Consider the following 7411-nt stretch of genomic DNA (forward strand, 5'->3'; position numbering starts at 1 on the left):
CCCGATTAACCGAATTAACCGAATTACCCGAAAATTACCTGAATTTCCCGAAAATTACCCAAAAAGTTCGGTGTTGAGCTTGAGAAAAAATTGGGTCGGGTTTAATTTGACCTATTTTAGGCCCTACCCTGTAAAATTCGGTTTACCCGATTTTTTTCAGTTAACCGACCGGTTTCAAACTGATTTAACCGCTAACCAAAAAAATTAAAAAATTAACCGACCCGATCAATTTTTTGATTAACCACCAATTAATCGAACTTCGGTTGTTAATCAAAAAAATCGGGTTAACCGAATTATGCACAGCCCTACTCATGTTGCATGCCCTTGTGGGCCCACACGTAGGTGTGGTCCACATAAGCCCAAAATGGCCTTGGCCGTGTGGTCTAGCCCAATATTTCTACACGTCCGTGTGGTTTACCCATGTGAGGCCTATGCACTCGTGTGGCCTACACGGCCCAATTTAACCCGGCCCATGAATTACACATGGCCAGCCTTGTTGATCACACACCCATGTTCGACCATACGGCCTACGACCGCTTGTGTGGCGTCGGTAATCACATTATTCGGTATTTCACCGATTTCTATTTTCAAAGTTTTGTTTACACACCTAATACAATTTCACTGTTAACTCTACCACGAGTACTCTAGAACCTTCGAACAAGCACATGAATTCCATACGTCTATAACATCGATGGACGATCAACAACCCCTTAATAAGCTCTGATAACACACTAACGCTATAGAAGGGACGAAGCTACGAAGTTGGTATTCAAGATAAAAGTAAAAAGAAGAAGACGGAAGGCAAAACAAAAGAAATCGACAGAGAATGGAGTAGGAAGAGATAGATTTCGGCACAATAAGGAGAGGGAAAATGAATGAAAAGTCGACAGCAACAGAGGAGAAATGGTAGAGCAAAAAGAAAAGAGGAAAAAAATTATGCCAAATGATCGAAATTGGGAGAAAGAGAGGTGAGAGCCGAAATTATCAATTCACCAAATCGGGATGACTCCACAATCCCATATTTTCCTCCTCAAGTCACTCTAACACTTCAATCTCATATTTTCCTCCTAAAATCACTCCAACACTCCCCCACCATGCCACTACTACGCAGAAACCCACTCAAAACAACCTCTTGCCAAAACAAAGAGTAAAAATTATCTCCTTTACCTATGCGGGGACTCGAACTCCAAACCTCTTGCAACATTAGCACTCCACTTAACCACTAAACCAGCAGGCCCATTCTGACATATTTCACCAATATTTATTTATAAGCCTACTGGTTAGAGATAAAGGTTTATTCAATTAAAACAAAAATTTTGCCCAAGCTAAGGCTTGAACTTGGGACCTCCCAAACACTCCCAGAACACAGACACTAAAGCTGACAAATATTTGTATCGTAATCATACAAAAATAAATATATAAGAGATTTTTAGGGCGTTACAACTCTACCCCCTAAAAGAAAATTTTGGCCTCGAAATTTTACCTCATTAGAACAGATGGAGATACTATTGACGCATCGCATCCTCAGGCTCCCACGTGGCCTCCTTGGTGCTATGATTACACCAGAGAACTTTAACTAGTGGGATGGATTTTCTTCTTATAACCTTTACATCTTGCTCTAATATCTAAACTGGTTCCTCTTCAAAGGTCAGATCTGGCCTAACCTCGATCTCCTCAATAGGAACAATATACGTGCGATCAGAGCGGTAGCACCTTAACATAGAGACGTGAAACATGTCGTGAATCTGATCCAATTTAGGAGGTAACTCCAACTGGTAAGCAACTGGTCCCACTCGCTTGAGCACACGATAAGGTCCAATAAATCTAGGGCTCAACTTGCCATTGCAACCAAATCTCAGTACCTTCTTCCACTGTGAGACTTTGAGAAAAACAAAGTCCCCCATTGAATACTCAATCTCTCGACACTTCATGTCGGCGTAGGACTTCTGCCTATCAGATGCCGCTTTCAGTCGGTCTCGAATCAACCTAACTTTATCCTCAGCATCAAAAACTAGTTCTGGGCCAAAAACATGTCATTTGCCCAACTCAGTCTAACATGAAGGTGTGTGACACCTACAACCATATAATGCCTCGTAAGGTGCCATCTGAATGCTAGATTGATAGATTTTGTTATAAGTAAATTCTGCTAGTGATAAGTAATCCTCCCAACTGCCTCGAAAATCAATTACGTAACCTCTCAATATATCTTCCAGTATCTAAATCACCCTCTCTGTCAGACCGTCAGTCTAAAAATAGAACGTAGTATTGAAGTCCAATCTTGTACCCAGAGCTTCATGTAGCTTCTTCCAGAACTGAGACGTGAAGCGAGGATCCCTATTAGATATAATTGAAACCGGTACCCCATGCAGTCTTACTATCTCAGACACATACAGTTTAGCCATTTTCTACAGAGTGTAGTCGGTACAAACCGGTATGAAGTAGGCGGACTTGGTCAATCGATCCAGATGACCCATACAGAATCCTTCTTAGTAGGTGTGAGGGGTAACCCACTAATGAAGTCTATAGTCACCTGCTCCCACTTCCAAAGTGAAATCTTAATTGGCTGCAACAACCCCGAAGGAAACTGATGCTCAACCTTAACTTGCTGGCAAGTCAAACACTTAGCCACAAATTCGGTAACCTCTCACTTAAGACCTAGCCACCAATATAACTCACGAAGGTCGCAGTACATCTTATTTTCGCCAGGATGCATAGCATAAGAGTTACTATGCGCCTCTCGCAATATAAACTACCTCAATTCAGTATGTTTTAGTACACAGATTCTTCCACGGAAACAGAGCACCCTTTTGCTATTCAGTCCAAAATCCTCGGTATTCCCACTCTCAACCTGTCAGAAACGAAAACCCAACAACTCATCATCTATTTGTTTACTTTTAATTTTCTCTATCCACATCAGTTTAACTTGAAGTTTGGCCAACAGACTACCATCATCAAATAAACTGAGGCGAGCAAACATCGCCCTCAGGTCAGTCATAGCTCTACGGCTCAGTGCGTCGGCCACCACATTAGCCTTACCAGGGTGGTATTCAATAGTACAGTTGTAATCCTTAAGCAACTCAATCCATCTACGCTGCCTAATACTTAGTGTAATGACCCAAAATTCACTAGCATCAGAAAAGCACATTATCGGGCCTCTGTATTAGAAAATTTAACCTGTAGATAATTATTAGAAATACCTATGAGGTTAGTAGTGTGTTTAATTAGGTTTTAATTAGATGAATTTAGTCTGATCAAGAATAAAGAGGAAAGAAAGACTAAGTTGAATAAAATATAAAAATTGAATTATAGATTAAAGGAAAATAATAGGGACTAAATAGGCAATTATGCCAATTGCCAAATTTGAGGCGACATAAGCATAAAATCTAAGATTTTTATGTGTAAAAATATATTATTAAATTATTATTATATTGTGAAATAAATAAGATGGTGACAAATGTATGGTAATAATTTACACGTGTCATGATAATGATTATATAAATACACTAGTATTAAAATTATGTAATTACTTATTATATAAGAAAATATTATTCTATTCTATTCTATTCTATTATATTATTAAAATATTACATTTATTAAATAATAAACAAAACATAAAATGAAAAGAAAAAACATAATGAAATAGCAAATGAATTGGGGAAGAAAAAAAGAAAGCTACAAAGAGCAAAACGAGAAAAGAAAAAAGAAAAGGAAAAACTAGGAATTTGAAGCTTTAAGCATTAAAAGGTAAGTCAATCAAGTACTTTTCTCTTAATTTTGATGTTTTAAAAACTTTAGAATAAAGTTTTGATGGAATTACATAGAGGTTTTGGAAGTTTTAAGGTTTTTGAATATAGTTCATGTTGAACAAAAAGATGAATTAGGGATTTATTTGATAGAATTGTTGATTAGAATTGATAAAGGGATTAGATTGTAAAGTAAGCTATAAGTTTTATGTTGTAGGGACTAAATTGAGGAAAATTCAAAATTAATGAAATACGCTGAAAATTTAGTAGTTAAATTTGAGTTTGGATGAAATTTGAATAGAAATAGAGTGTGAATTAAATTAGAAAATAGATAAATCTAGTTAGGATTAAATTGAAATTAAGGTAGAAATTTAATAGGAATTCAATTATTTAATATAAATTAGTATTGTGTTAATAGTGTAAATTATTTTAATTTTCGTAGCTAACAAAGAAATTGAGGCATCGACATCGAAAGGAAATGAGAAAGCTATTGAGGACTAGAACAGGAGAATTACGGTTTGTATTACTATAATTCAAATCTATTTATTATTAATTGTTATATTTTAATTAAAATGCATGGTAAGTAAAATTAGATAAGCAATTGAAATGATAATAGTGATTTGAATTGAAGGAAGAAAATACGTGAGTATTTGCAATGTATATTGATTGAAAAATAATTAGTGATGTGAATTTGATTGGAAAATGAATTAAAAATATGAACTGAATAAAAGTGAATTAAATTATGATTATGTGTGAATATCTGAAATATGTATTGGTATTGAATTATATATTGATTAGAAAGTGGGAAGTGAATTTGAATTGAATTGTGATTGTGATTGAATCGAAAGTGAATGTGAAATAAAAAAAAAATTTGAATACCTTATTAACTAGTCGGGTTGAGTCGGATATAGTTGGCATGCCATAGGATTGGAAGAGTTCAGGGATACTTCGACCTCGAGTCGATGAGACACTGGGTGTTACTATATTTCTTCGGATAGATTCGATGAGGTACTGGGTACCAACTTTCTTCGGCTTTGCTGATGAGACACTGGGTGTCAACTATTGCTTCGAACTATCTGATGAGGCACTGGGTACCATACTGGAGTGTTTGGTTAGATTTGTGTATCCACCAAAGTCCGAGTTAATAGGGTAAACAGTGAAATGATAAACTGAATGAGTTGATCAATAGAGCGACTGAAATGACATGAAAAAGTTGAATTGTGAATTGAAATGTGTTATGAGATTGAGAAATGAACCTAAGGTTCATGACGTGTCCAAGTTTTTAAATTGTGGATATATAATATTAAATTGATGAATTGTGTTTGTTGAAATATGGAATTTAAATTTGTATATATGATTTTTGCATTATATTTTTATTATTTTTATAATTTGAATTATGGTAATACCACTGAGTATAAAATACTCAATGTCATTTTTATTTCGTGCTTGCAGTTGAAAGAAGTCTAGAGTCTCGATGACAAAGATCCGAATCGATCCCGACTCAAAGATAAATTTTGGTGATGTTTCCTCCATTAATTGAGAGTGGCATGTACTAGGAGTTGTATAGGTTATATAGATATGCTTGTAATGTTGGTTGTGAAAATGGTATACCATATTTTGATATTAGTTTAAATAAAATGGTAAAAATTATATTATATACTTTGACATTAAGATGAAATAGAAAATGAATAATTTATTAGTTAAATTTTGAATGATATTTTGAACATTTAGTATTTAAATTACTATGTTAAAGAATTGGCCATGATTTAGGTATATTTGTGTTTTAAATTGTTTTTCTGGTTGTACAATTGGTTTTGGATTGGTTGTTGAAAATTTGCATGGAAGGTTAGATATTTATAAAGGGGTTATATTGAATTCACACTAAAAAAATGTAGTCAATTAGTAAAATTTATATTTATATGAATTTATAATCATTTTATAATATGTTTGGTATTTATTTAAGAATTATTTAAAAATTGTCCGAGATGTCCGGTAATGCCTCATAACCCTATTCCGGTGACGGTTTGGCGTTAGAGGGTGTTACATTTAGCTTATTCTAAGTGAATAGATACTTGAGAATCTTGTGATCCGTGTAGATGATACACTTTTTACCATATAGGTAATGCCTCCAGATTTTCAATGCGAACACCACTGCGGCCAACTCTAAGTCATGCGTCGGATAATTAAGCTGACGAGACGTATACGCTACCACCTTACCCTCTTGCATCAACACACATCCCAAACCGACATGTGATGCATCGCTGTAGACAGTAAACTCTTTTCTAGACTCTTATTATATTAGAACAGGGGCCTCAGTCAATACAGTTTTGAGCTTCTCAAAGCTCCTTTGCTGCGCATCAGTCTAGTTAAACGACACACCCTTACGTAGTAGCTTAGTCAATGGTGCGGCAGTCAGAGAAAACCCTTCCACAAGTCATCGATAATACCCTGCCAGTCCCAGAAAATTGCAGATCTCAGATACAGTCTTAGGCTGCCTCTAATCCAAGATAGCCTCAATCTTTCGAGGATCGACTCTAATCCCCTTAGCAGAAACCACATGTCCCAAAAATGTTACTTTACGTAGCCAGAACTCACATTTACTGAACTTGTCGTATTGCTGTTTTTCTCGCACAATCTATAGAACCACTCTGAGGTGTTCATCGTGATCATCCTCAGTTCTCGAATACACAAGTATGTCGTCAATAAATACCACCACAAACCGATCAAGATAGGGTTGGATCACTTGGTTCATTAGATCCATAAAAGTTGCTGATGCATTCGTCAATCCAAAAGGTATCACTAGGAACTCGTAATGGCCGTACCGAGTCCTAAATGTTGTCTTGTGCACATCAGTCTCCTTAACCCTCAACTGATGATACCCCGATCAGAAATCAATCTTGGAGAAAACTAAAGCACCTCGGAACTGATCAAACAAATCACCTATCCTCGGTAGGGGGTACTTATTCTTTATGGTCAACTTTTTCAGTTGTCGGCAATCAATACACATACGCATGGATCAATTTTTCTCTTTTACGAACAGAACTAGTGATCCCCACGGAGACACACTAGGGCGGATGAACCCACAAGCCAGTAGCTCTTGAATCTTAAGATCCACAAGCTCTTTTGATGCCATTCGTTAAGGGTGATGGACACCGGAACTGTACCAAGAAGGAGCTCAATCCCAAACTCTACTTCATGATTAAGAGGTAACGTAGGTAGCTTTTCAGGAAAAACGTTCAGAAACTCTTTAACCGTCCTGATATCCTTAACCGAAGAGTCTCCAGAATCTGAAACACTAATGTAAGCTAGATACGCCTCACATCCCTTACGAACTAACTTTTCGACAATTAATGTAAAAACCACATTCGATAAGTAGTTCCGACGCTCTCCAATTACGACTACTTCGCTGTCTTCCACAGTTCTCAGTACAACCCTTTTCGTGGCACAATCTAAGCTCAATCAGTGTTTAACCAACTAGTGAATTCCCAGTATCGATCAAATTCCCTAAAAGGCAGTTCCATCAGATTAGCTAAAAAGATAGCTCATTGAACCTCTAGAGGAACATCTTTAAATAATTGGTTAACCCCTATTGACTGCCTCAACGAACTTAGTACAGTAACCTCACTCGTAGTGCTCTTAACCAGTATACCCAAGTTTTCAGATACGGT

Source organism: Gossypium raimondii, chromosome 11 (genome assembly GCF_025698545.1).
Source record: "Gossypium raimondii isolate GPD5lz chromosome 11, ASM2569854v1, whole genome shotgun sequence".
NCBI classification, from domain to species: Eukaryota; Viridiplantae; Streptophyta; class Magnoliopsida; order Malvales; family Malvaceae; genus Gossypium; species Gossypium raimondii.